The following is a 13,626-nucleotide window of genomic DNA, read 5'->3' as shown; positions in this document are numbered from 1 at the left end:
GGCCTGTATCAGGCGCACCTTAGTCTCCAGAGAGACACCGTTGCTCTTGAATACTTTAGAGAGGTCCCTAACAGCAGACTTTCCCATCACAATACATCTTTTGATTTCCTGACTGCTGGTACCAAGAGTTTTGGCTGTGGAGCCAAGCAAACTGAAGCTGTGAACAATCTCAATCTCTTTGCCATCCATCCTGATACGACCAATTGGTCCAGTGGTGAGAATCTTTGTCTTCCTGACATTGAGCCTCAGTCCATACTGAAGGCTGCAGTCCTTGACACTCTGCAGCAAGGGCATGATGTCCTCCTCGGTTTCAGCAAGCTGGGTTGTGTCATCCGCATAACGCAGATTGTTAATAGATCTTCCACCAATCCTCATGCCACAATTCTCGTTATAGAGCCCAGCCTCCCGGATAATCTGCTTTCCATACAGGTTGAAAAGGTATGGAGACAGGACACATCCCTAGTGTATACACCCTTCCCAATTTTGAATCATGCAGTGTTACCCTGCTCTGTTCTGACGACTGCTTCTTGGTCCAAGTATAGGTTTCACATTAGCATGATTAAATGTTCTCAGATCAGCCACAGTTTGCTATGATCCACACAGTCAAATGCCTTTGCATAATCAATGAAAAACAGATAGACATTCTTCTGGTATTCCCTGCTTTCAGCTAAGATCCAACTAACATTAGCTACAATATCCCTAGTAGCATGGCCCCTTCTAAACCCAACCTGGACTTCTGGCAATTCTCTGCTGATGTGCTGTTCCAGTCGGTTTTGGATAATCTTCAGTAGAGTCTTGCTTGCATGTGAAATTAGTGAGATTGTTCTGTAGTTTCCACACTCAGCTGGGTCACCCCTCTTTGTAATGGGAACAAATATAGACCTCTTCCAGTCAGTTGCCCAAGTGGTTGTTCTCCAGATTTCCTGGCACAACTTGGTGCGTACATCCACTGCAGCATCTGTTAGCTGAAATACATCGATTGGTAGGTACATGATAGTGTACAAAAAATCCCAACGCCTCATTAAAAAATCTTATAGAGTTAATAATCAATTTTATTTGTGTGGCAGTATATAAGATCAATACCCAAAAATCACTAGGATTCCTCTATAGTAACAAAGAACTCAGAGAAGGAAATAAAGAAAAAATACCATTTACACTAGCCAACCACAAATTGAGATACTTGGGAGTAAACCTAACTAGAGATACAAAAGACATACACAAAGAAAACTACAAAGGAATTCTGCAAGACACAACAAAAGACCTAAAAAAATGGAAAAAATGTGCCCTGTTCATGGGTAGGAAGACTCGATAAGGTGAAAATGACAGTCCTTCAAAAAACAAACTACGTATTCAGTGAAACCCCAATCCAGATACCAAATTCATTTTTCAAAGAGACTGAAAGAGAAATTATCAGTTTATTTGGAGACGCAAGAGACTCTAAATAAGCAAAACATTTCTAAGAAACAAAAATGAGTTTGGAGACATTGCACCCCCTGACCTCAATAACTACTACACAGCAGTGGTAATCTGTGTCACAGAGTTTAGCATCACAGCAACCATGAGTTACCTCTGTACAGCAAATGGACAGACCAGTGCTATAACACTTAGAAGAAAGTTTGACCAAAAACAATTAAAACCATGCCTGAGGGCTGCAGATTAAAATGACCAACCTTTGGCTTTATAGCGTCACTTTCTGTCCACTAGGTCAACAGAGCTCTCTCTCTGTTGTTGTTGTTAAGTGCTGTCCAGTTGTTGACCGCTCATAATGACCCTATGAACAAAAGACCTGAACATTCCTGCCATCCAAATACTGCATAGGCAGCCCCAAGCCTAAACCAAGAGACAAAGCCAAGGCTCAGCTCTTTGAGGCCACCTGACACTGCAAAGCCCCTAGGTGAATTTTCATACAAACCAGACTTGCATTCTGGGCTCTCATGGGTCAGAAAAATGGCCGCTTGCTAACCAATCACTCAGAGAATAGTGAGAATGGTTACCCAAGGTAGACAGTGTTTGGTGGAGCTCCCCGATTAAAACAAGCTTGGAAGTAGGTGTGGCATCCACTTCCATAATAGCTTGCTTCTGGAAAACCTATGAGCTTGGAGAAAGAAAGAAAGTTATACGGGTATCCAGGACTTTCACTCATAGGGTCACTATGAGTTACCTGCAAGTCGACAGCACTAAATAACAACACCAACAACAGGAGAGAGAGAGAGAGAGAATTTGGCCTAGTAGACAGAAAGTCATGCTCCCAAGCCAAAGTTTGGTGACTCTACTCCGCTGCCCCCAGGCCTACCTCCTTCAGTTGTTTTTGGTGAAACATTCTTCTAGGTCCTGTAACACTGGTATGTCCAACTCGCTGAACAGAGATTACTCATGGTTGCTGTGAAGCCTAACATTGAGACACTGAGGAGTCTAGTATAAGAAAGGTTACCCATGGTGGACACAATTTGGTGAAGGTCCTGATTCAAACAAGCTTGGAAGCAGGAGTGGCATCCACTTCCAAAGTAGTTTGCCTCTGGAAACCTTATGAACCTGGAGAAAGGATGAAAGTTATACAGGTGTCCTGGACTTTCATTCATAGGGTTGTCATGAGTCACCTACAACTCAACAGCACTTAACAATAACAACATCACGGTGTTGCCTATTGGTCCAGTGGTAAGAATCTGTTTGCTTGACATTGAGCTGCAATATCTACTGAAGTCTGTATTCTTTGATCCTCTGTCAAAAGTCTTTCAAGTCCTCCTCACTTTCCAAGGAATAACCTCTAGCAACATGTCCAAAGTATGTGAGACAAAGCTATCATCTTTGCCTTCAATTACTTACTTAATATACAATAAATGATATTGTTAGAGATTTTCCATATTTTATTCGATGACCTAATCTCATTGCCCCAGTTATCTTGTCTATCTCATCCAGAACTCTGGCCCTTTACCCTTCCAAGCATAATGTCCTTCTCCAAGAATCGGTATATCCTGGCCATGTGTTCCCATAGTATTTGAGATGGAGCTTCAAAATCCTTGCCTCCAAAGAGAAACTTGGATTCACCCTCTACAATACAGAACTATGTGTTTTGTTGGCAGTCTTTGGTACAGTAAATACTCTTCTCCACACAATAGTTCAAAGGTATCAAATCTTCTTCTATCATGCTTAGCCATTGTCCACTCTCTGATGCATAGCAAGTAATTGTAAAGACCATGAGGTATATCAGGTGAACCTTAACCTCCAGACTGCCATCATTGTCCCTCAGTACTCTGGATAGGTCCCTGACAAATGACTTGACCAATGCAACTTGTCTTTTGATTTCCTGACTGCTTGTTCTAAAACTGTGATTATGGAGCAGAGCAAGCTGTAATTGTTAACATGGTCAATCACTTCTTCATCTGTCACAGTACTGTCAATTGGCCCAGTAGTGAGAATCTTTGCCTTCTTGATGTTAAGCTTCAATTCCTGCTGAAGATGACAGTCCTTGACCTTCTCAGCCAGTGCTTCTGGTCCTCCACAGTTTCAGCAAGCAAAGTTGTATCATCTTCATAAAGAAGGTTGTTGATAAGTTTTCATCCAATCTTGATGCCACATTTCTCCTCACCAAGTCCAGCCCCAGAATCCAGCTTGGCTTCACCCTATTAAAGACACACCTGATTTTTCTCCCAGCAGTCCATGGTATATTCAACCCTCTTCTCTAGCACCACAGCTCAAAGGCATCAATTACCTTTCTATTATCCCTAGTCACTGTCCAGCTCTCCAATGCATAGCACACAAATGCAAAGACTATAGTCCAGATCAGGTACACCTTAGTCTCCAGCCTGATGTTGTTGCTCTTCAGTAATTTGGAGAGGCCCATGACATCTGATTTCCCAATGCAATTATTCTCTTGATTTCCTGGCTGCTGGTACCAAGAGTGTTGACTGTGGAGCCAAATAAGCTAAAACTGCTAACAATCTCAAACTCTTCTCCATCCGTACTGATGCTGCCGATTGGTCCAGTGGTAAGAATCTTTGTCGTCTTGATGTTGATCTCGAATTCCTATTGAAGCAGCAGTCCTTGACCTTTTGCAGCAAGCACTTCAGGTCCTCAGTTTCAGAAAGCAAGGTTGTGTCATCTGGATAACAGATCATTGATGAATCTTCCTCCAAACCTGATGCCACATTCCTCCTCATACAGCCCAGAATCCTGGATGATCTGATCTGCATACAGATTGAAAAGGTATGGAGACAGAATACATCTCTGGCAGACCTCCTTCCTAATTTTGAACCATGCAGTGTCTCCTTGCTCAGTTCTGACAACTGCCTCTTGGTCCAAGTATAGATTTCGCATAAGCACAATCAAATGTTCTGGGATATCCATTCTTCTCAGAGTTGGCCACAGCTTGTTGTGATCCACACAGTCAAAAGCAGTTGCATAGTCAATGAAGCACAGACAGACATTCTTCTGGTATTCTCTACTTTCTGCCAAGGTCAATCTAACATTAGCTATAATATGCCTAGTACCGTGACTTTTTCTGAATCCAGCCTTCACGTCTGACAGTTCGCTGTTAATGTCTTGCTCATCGTTTTTGGAAAGTTTTCAACAGAGTCTTCCTAGTGTGTGATATTAATGGTATTTTTCGATAACTTTTGCACTCTGTCAGGTCACCCTTCCTTGGAATGGAAGTAAATAACTATCTCTTCCAGTCATTTGGCCTGCTGGCTGTCCTCCAGATTTCTTGGCACAATTTAGTAAGCCCATCTAGGACAGTGTTTGTTTGTTGAAATATGTCAATTATATTACATTACAGGAAATTTCATTCTTGGGTGGTTGGGTTTGGTTTGTTGGATTTTTTTTTTTGTTGTTGTTGTTGTTGTTTTTTATAGTAGCATGAATAATCTTATGTGCCCTCACAACTGTTTTTCAGTCAGGCAGTAGAGTGATCTGTGTCTCACTTTTTTTTAAGTTGAGATTTTTATAAAAGTTTATAGAGAACTTGGATTTCCAGTCATTCATTTTTGCATATTTTCCTTCACACCCCCCCTCAGAACAGTTCACTTGTCTCTTTGAAAAAAAAAATCTTTCATTGGTATACAATCCCCGCCACATCCAGTACACTTTATTATGCAGCTCTCATTCTGGACTCTTGTCATGCAAATAATACCTAACCATATAGTCCTTTTAAACAGTGTTCTCCCCCTCATCTGTTTCAATGCAGTATATATTATTTATCCTCTATTTTCTTATTTCCCCTTAAGCAATGTATTAGTCCTGTTTTATAACAGTGGCACCATGCGGTACTTGTCTTTTTGTGATTAAGGTATTTCACTCAGCATAATGTCTTCTAGGGTTGCCTATTTTGTATATTGCATGAGTTCCTTGTTTTTCAATGCAGCATAGTATTCCATTGTGTGAATAAACCACAACTTCTCTATCTATTTGTTTGTTGAAGGGGACTTGTGTGTTTCCAAATCTTTGCTATTGTGAACAAAGCCACAATAAACATAGGTGTGCATATATCTGCTTGGGTGGCAGTTATTGTCTTTTGGGGATATATTCCCAGTAGTGCAATTTCTGGGTTAAACGGTATTTCTATTTCCAACTTTTTGAGAAAGTGGCACACCACCTTGTATAGTGGTTGCACCATTTTACACTCCCACCAGCAGTGAATAAGTGTTCTAGTTTCTCCACAACCTCTTCAGCTTTTGTTCTTTGCTGCTTTGTTGAATTTTGTTATTGGTACTAGGGTGAGATGATATCTCATTGTTGTTTTGATTTGCATCTCTCTTACAACTATGGATTTTGAACATTTCTCCATGTGTTTGTTCACCATACATTACAGGAAATTTCAACATCGTATCAAAAAAAAAAGTAAAACATAAATCTTTAAAAAAATCTTTAGAGTACATGAAAAGACATTTCAGAAAAGGAAACATTCTATTGGCAAACATTTTAAAAGTCACTATTATTAGCAACTAGAGGTATGTATATGTAAACAATAGTGAGATACCACTTCACTCCACAAGTGATAGCAAAGTTTAAGACAAAAAAGACAAGAAATGCTGGAGAGTGGAAAGAAATAGGAATTCTCAAACTGTGTTGATGAGATTATGAAACGTTATAACCAATGGTGCTTCTTAAAATGTGAAAATAGGAAAAATAATTTCATGCAATAATATTTTTGGTCTTCGGTGTCTCCATGTCAAGGATGACTCATAATGACTCTGTGAACAACGGAGCTGACCCTGTTCTATTCTATACCATATTCATAATTTCTGACATACGTGAGTCCATTACAACAATCCCTGTGTGTTGATTCGTCTGGTTAACTTCTTACTCTTTTGTTCTCCCTCCTCACCTTTCCAAGCCTGATTTCCCTCTCCTAACAATATCCCTAAAGACATGAGACAAAGTTTTATTACCTCTTTGCCTCCAAGGAACACTTTGATTATACCTTATCCAAGATATGTCTGTTTGATTATTTGTTTGTTTTTAACTATTGGCAGTCCTTAGGATATTCAGTACCTTTCTCCAACATCAGAGCTCAAAGGCATCAATTCTTGTATCGTATTTATTCATTGTTTGACTCTCAGATATATAGCAAGTGATTGAAACGATTGTGGCTCAAATCAGGTGTACTAAATCAGGCACACCTTAGTCTTCAAACTGACATCTTTGCCCTTCAGAGTCCCATATATCAAATGTTGTTGTGGTTGTTGTTAAGTGCCATCAAGTCGCAGGCAACTCATAGCGACTCTATGAAGGAGAGTCCTCAACACTTGTGTGTCTCTCATCTGGTCTCAAGGTTCATAGGGTTTCTGGAGTCAAGCTATTAAGGCAGTGGATGTCACTCCTGCTTCCACCTTGTTTTAATACAAGAGTTTCACCCAACACCCCAAGAAGCCAGAGGCCATGTGCAGCTGACACTAAGCCTCTCCCATAATGGGAAAATAATCATTAAATCACTAATGAAAAGAAAAAAAACACATGGATATTTGCACTTAAGTGACTGACATTTGATCTAGGAAGCTTTTCAAGTCCTCCTCACTGTCATCAAGAGAGATTATGCCATCTCTATAAACCAGGTTGGTGATGAGTCATCCTGAGGTCCTGATGCCACATTCTTCTTCAGCTTCTTGGAATGACTAGCACAGCATACAGATGGAATAGGTATAGAGACAGGATACAACCCTGTTGCACAGTTTTCTCGTAGTCCTCCTCCTCCTTCTCCTCCTCTGCCCCCTTTTCCTCTCCCCTTCCCTCCCCTTTCTTCTCCCCTCCCATTTACCCTTCTCCTTCCTCTTCATTTCCTCTTCCCCTTCCTTTTCCCCTCTTCCTCCTCCTCCTCATTGTCATCTTCCACCTCCTTTCTTATCCTCCTCCTTCTTCTTTTTAAATCAAGTAGCATTCCCTTGCTTTGTTTGGGCAATTGTCTCTTGAGAGGTAAAAGACTCACATGAGCACATTTAAGTGTTCTGTGATTTCTATTTTTCTCAATATTAGCCATAATTTGTTATGACCTACACAGTCAAGTGCATGGTAAATAAAGCACAAATAGACATTATTTTTTTATATTGTCTGCTTTCAGGCCAGATCCATCTGACATAAACAATGATATCCCTGATGCCAGAGCCTCTTATATACCCAGCTTGAACTTTAGGCAGTAATGAACAGGACCATCAGATTCAGATTATATTATCAGACCATTGTCTTTTTCAATCACTTGTTATGCTGATGAAATCTGGACAATTAATGTGGAAAAAGAAGGAAAAAATGATGTTTTTGGAGAAGAGTACTCACTATATTTTGAACTACCAAAAAGCAGACATGTATGTCTTAGAGAAGGTACAGCCAGGGCAGTTTTTGGAGGCAAGAATGGGGAAACTTTGTCTTGCATATTTTGGGCATTCGGAATAACTGTTCCTCAGAGGAGGACATCATCAGTCTGGGAAGGTGAGGGGATGGCATAAGAGAGGAAGACTCTAAGCCAGGTTGTTTAACACGGTGACTACATCATGGGCTTGAGTGTGTCAGAGATAGTGAGGGTGGTACAGGATAAGATGGGGTACAGATTTGCTGTTCATAGGGTCACTGTAAGTTGTACTCAATTCTAACAACAATAGACAAAGGAAGAGAAGGAGAAAGGAGGGGGAAATGGGTAATTAGAGAATAATCCACTCCCTCCAAATTGATTCCAACTCATGGGTACTCTCTTGTGGTTTTGTGAAACCATAATGTGATTGGGAGAAACAGCTTTATTTTTCTCCATGTGAATTATTACCACTCATATTTCAGTCATCAATTCAGCATAGTACACACTATGCAATCTATTTTTCTGAATTAGATAAACATGTATTAAATTGGGTGGTAGCAATATTATGTTCAATAATGGGGTAATCAGCATGGCGTCACTAATGAAAAGAAAAATACGAGTGTTATTTACACTCAAGTTACAGACACCATACTGTTAACAGTGTTCATTAACATCTGTCTACATAATCAGATAGAAAGATGAGCAATTTGTGAAGGTGAAAGGAATTAACACATGATCGTACATTTTTGGTTGTCAGTATTTCTACCTGTGTATGTGCTGTAAGTTAGATGGATCTTGGCTGAAAGCAGGGAATACCAGAAGAATGTCTATCTGTGTTTCATTGATTATGCAAAGGCATTTGACTGTGTGGATCATAACAAACTGTGGCTGACTCTGAGAAGAATGGGAATCCCAGAACATTTAATTGTGCTAATACGAAACCTATACTTGGACCAAGAGGCAGTTGTCAGAACAGAGCAGGGTAACACTGCATGGTTCAAAATTGGGAAGGGTGTACGCCAGGGATGCATCCTGTCTCCATGCCTTTTCAACATGTATGCAGAGCAGATTATCCGAGAGGCTGGGCTCTATGAGGAGAATTGTGGCATCAGGATTGGTGGAAGATCTATTAGCAATCTCCGTTATGCAGATGACACAACCTTGCTTGCTGAAACTGAGGAGGACCTCATGCACTTGCTGTGAAGGGTCAAGGACTGCAGCCTTCAGTATGGACTAAGGCTCAATGTCAAGAAGACAGAGATTCTCGCCACTGGACCAATTAGCAGCGTCAGGATGGATGACGGAGAGATTGAGAGTGTTCACAGCTTCAGTTTGCTCGGCTCCACAGTCAACACTCTTGGTACCAGGAGTCAGGAAATCAAAAAGTGTATCGCGATGGGAAAGTCTGCTGTTAGGGACCTCTCAAAGGTACTCAGGAGCAACAGTGTCTCTCTGGAAACTAAGGTGCTCCTGATACAGGTCATGTTATTTGCAATCGCTTGTTATACATCAGAGAGTTGGACAATGACTAGGGAGGACAGAAGGAGAGTGGATGCTTTTGAGCTGTGGTGCTGGATAAGGGTACTGAATGTACCATGGACTGCCAGGAAAACAAAGAGATTCATCTTGGAGAGGATTAAACCAAGCTACTCCTTGGAGGCAAGGATTCTGGGGCTTTGTCTGACATACTTTGGACATGTTGCCAGGAGGGACGGGTCCTTGGAGAGGGACATCATGCTTGGGAGGGTGGAGGGACAGCGCAGGAGGGGAAGACCCTCTATGAGATGGATTGATTCGGTGACTGGGGTAATCGGGATGGGTGTGTAAGAGGCGGTGCGGTTGGCGCAGGATAGAGCAGGGTTTAGAGCTGTTGTGCATAGGGTCCCTATGAGTCGGAAAGGACTCGATGGCACCTAACAACAACATGTGCTGTAAGTACCTGCACATAAACAGTGGAGCCACGAGGGGGCAGCCTAATGTGAACTTCTTCATAACCAGGCATCTAGGGAACGTGTGGCAAGTCCTTGGGCCGTAGTCTCTGAAGATTTTGTAAATCCTGCATTGCTGTGAAGCCCAATACTGTGACACTGATGTGTCAAACGCGAGAATGGTTCCCCATGGTGTACAGTGTTTGATGGAGCTCCCCGATGAAAACAAGCTTGGAAGCAGCAGAGGCATCCACTTCCACAATAACTTGCCTCTGGAAACCCTATGAACCTGGATTGAGGACGAATGTTACACAGGAGGTGTCCAGGACTTTAGTTCATATAGTTGCTATGAGTTTCCAGCCACTCAATGGCAGTTAACAACAACAACAACAACAACAACAACACAACAACAACATTTTTTAGTCTAAGAACACAGGAGAAAGATGAAAAATCTCATCCCACTTGATCACTGCCTCTGAAAACCCGCAGAAGGGTCGGCTATGGGTCGGTTCTGACTCTACAGTATACAACAACAAGAACACATATAGATAGCTTCATAGACACATGAACAAACAGAAATAAGAGAGAAGATAAATCAAAACTACAAAGAGAGATCATCATCTAGCATTATTCACAATAACGGAAACATGGAAACAACTCAAATGTTCATCAACAAATGACAGGATTGAGAAACTGTGGTATCTTTACATTATGGACTACGATGCAGCACTCAGAAACAATTATTTTGAAAAATATTATATAACATGGGACAGGCTAGAGAGCATTATGCTGAGTGAAGCAACTCACTGGTACACGAACAAAGATCGTACTAAGATCATTGTTTTAAAAACAGAAGGATAATCAGTGAGATGTGTATGGCTGTACAACGAAGAAAGGGGAAGGGGGTGTGGCATAAGAAGGAAAAGGGGGTGAAATTTTGAGGTCACAGAATTTTGTGGCTGGAGGAATGGAGAGAAAACAACAACAACAAAAATGCACAAGAATAAAACTCTATAAACTGAATACATATATATTTTAACAGAGATCTTAGAATCTTGCTAGTAATCTATGGCTGATGACCTCTAATGTCTAGAGCAAAACAATCAAACAAACAAAAATAGCATTTCAATGAAACAACTAGTCCATAATTGTAATAGATAACACAAGCCCCCGTGTTCTGTGATCATAAGGCCAGACTATAGAGAAGGTACCTGCCTGCTACTGCAGACAACTATGCCCATGGCCCTAGGACACTCCTGTCTGCTCTGGGAGATGGTCACACAGAGTCCTGCCAGTCCACATTTTGCTAATATACAGGAGAAGCATATGCAAATAAGGCCCATTCTTCTGCTAATGAAAACCAGCCCAAGCCCCAAACCTGCAGCTCTGGGAGAGGAGCCCCAGAATCTCAGGTGTCCTCACTCAGGAACTAGGGCTGAACACAGAAGAGTCACTATGTCTCCACTGAGCTGGATTTTCCTTGTTGCTATTTTAAAAAGTAATGTTGTAGAGGTCAAGTGTATGTGAGTGGAGATGATTTAAAAAAATGGACATGTGTAACAGTGTTCCTGACCACAATGTCCCTGTGTTTGCAGGTGTCCAGTGTGAGGTGCAATTGGTGGAGTCTGGGGGAGACCTGAGGCAGCCTGGGGGTTCTCTTAAGCTCTCTTGTGCAGCCTCTGGGTTCACCTTCAGCAGCTATGCTATGCACTGGGTTTGCCAAGCTCCAGAGAAGAGGCTCCAGTGGGTCTCAGCTATTAGTGGTAATGGCGGTAGTACAAGCTATGCAGATTCCGTGAAGGGCTGATTCACCATGTCCAGAGACAACGCAACGAACATGCTTTACCTGCAGATGAACAGTTTGAGAACAGAGGACACAGCCATGTATTAACGTGCAAGAGACACAGTGAGGGGAAGTCAGCACAACCCAGACAAAAACCTCTCTGGGAGTCAAGAGCACATGATTCTGATCCAGGAGCAGGTGCAGATGGGGGTTAAAGACTGACTTCCCTTAATGATTTGTGTGCATTCTGCATCTGACAATTTCTTCAGGGAATATTTTACATAGGAAGCTATGATAGTTTAGTGACAAGTATTCTTATTGTCAACCCAAAGGTATGTGGTTTGGATCCACTATCTGCCTCTCCCCATGTGGATAGGTAATCTTCTCCAATTCAATTTACTCCCTGTGAAAACTCGCTGTGTGTTCAGATATGAACTGGCTTCACATTGATAGTACACAGCACCAACTATAACATCTCTCTCTGTCTCCCCATCCATGCTTCTTAATTCAAAAGTTGCATATAATTAAGTGAAAACATTCTATCACACAGAAAATATGATTGACCTTTATTTACTGGAAATGGGATATATAACATCGGGGTTCTGATGAAGCTCAGGGGAATCTTGAGGTGAATTGTCTGTTGCGCTCCTGGAACCTTGTTTATCACTACTGCCTTCATTGTAATTTGGCCTTTCTTCAAGATCTTTGGTTCTTGATCACATGCAACTTCTAGAAATGGTTCTGTGTTGGTCAATTCATTCTGGTACAGTGAAACTGCATAATCCTTACATCTTCTTTTGATGTTTTTGACATCATTCAACATATTGCTCATAGAGTTTTTAAAATATTGTTGACTAAAGTACAGTTAAGTCAAGTATAGTTAGGTTTTGCACAGTTCATTATAATACTTTGATATTTTATTCCTCAAGTTGTCCTTTCAAATCTGTTCATATCTCTTCATCATTTCTTCTCTTCATTTTTGGTATCTTGTAGTGTTAAGGAGATACTTATATGAGTGACTACTTAATTTAGCAGGCTAGACTCTGAAAAGTTATTAATGCCCCCCCCCACGCACACACAGAGGAGATAGTAAGATATTATGCATAGTGTCAGTGGGGGGAAAAAGTATAATAGTACCTAAGTTCATAAGGGACAAACTGGGCTCAAGCTTACAAGCCCTAGTTTAAAGAGATTGCTAGATACAGCCAGAAATGTACAATCTAAAGAGGATAAAATTGAGGAATGGGACCTTCTGAAGATGAAATCTTTATGTTCATAAAAAGGGTTTTTCCAACATGCTGGAAAGAAAACCTACTGACTGGGAACAAATGTTTGGCAATACCATCTCAGACAGGAGTATCATAACCAAAGTTTATTGAATACTCCTGGGCCTCCACAAGGAAAAGACTGATAACCCAATTACAAAAGGGGCAAAAGACATCAAAAGAATTTTCACAGAGGAAGATATTCAAGTGGCCAACAGACATATAAAGAAATGCTCAAAATCACTGGCAATAAGAGAGATGCAAATCTAAACCGCAATGAAATACCATCTCACTCCAGTAACAGTGGCAAAGTTTAACAGGACAGCAAATAATAAGTGTTGGAGAGGCTGTTGTGAGATAGGAACTCTTTTTCATGGTTGGTGGGATTGTACAATGGTATAACCACTCTGGAACGCAGTTTGGCACTTCCTCGAAAAGATGAACATAGAAATTCCATATGACCCAGTTACTCCATTGCTTGGAATATATACCAACGAAATGAGAACTGAGTCTCAAATGGAAACTTGTACACCAATGTTCATCTCAGAATTATCCACCATCACAAGAACATGGAAAGAGCCCAGATGTTCAACCACAAATGAATGGATTGAGAAGTTGTGGTACATTCATACAATGGAATACTACACAGCACACAGTAACAATGATTTTGTACTTTACTACCTAACTTGGGGGGATTGGAGAGCATTTTGCTGAATTAACTAATTCAGTCTCATAAGGACAAATACTGTATAAAACCATTATTGTAGAATGAGTAAGAGGATCAAAGGCAGGAGGGAAGGTGGAAATAGAGGGGTGAGGAAAGGGGATAGTGTGTTAATCATAGGGTTGCACAAGTCCATGGGTAGGTGGGGT

Source organism: Elephantulus edwardii, unplaced genomic scaffold, assembly GCF_000299155.1.
Source record: "Elephantulus edwardii isolate Elephantulus edwardi_28Jun2011 unplaced genomic scaffold, EleEdw1.0 scaffold00019, whole genome shotgun sequence".
Taxonomy (NCBI): Eukaryota; Metazoa; Chordata; class Mammalia; order Macroscelidea; family Macroscelididae; genus Elephantulus; species Elephantulus edwardii.
The sequence above is the reverse complement of the archived record's forward strand: the minus strand, read 5'-3'. Positions refer to the sequence as shown.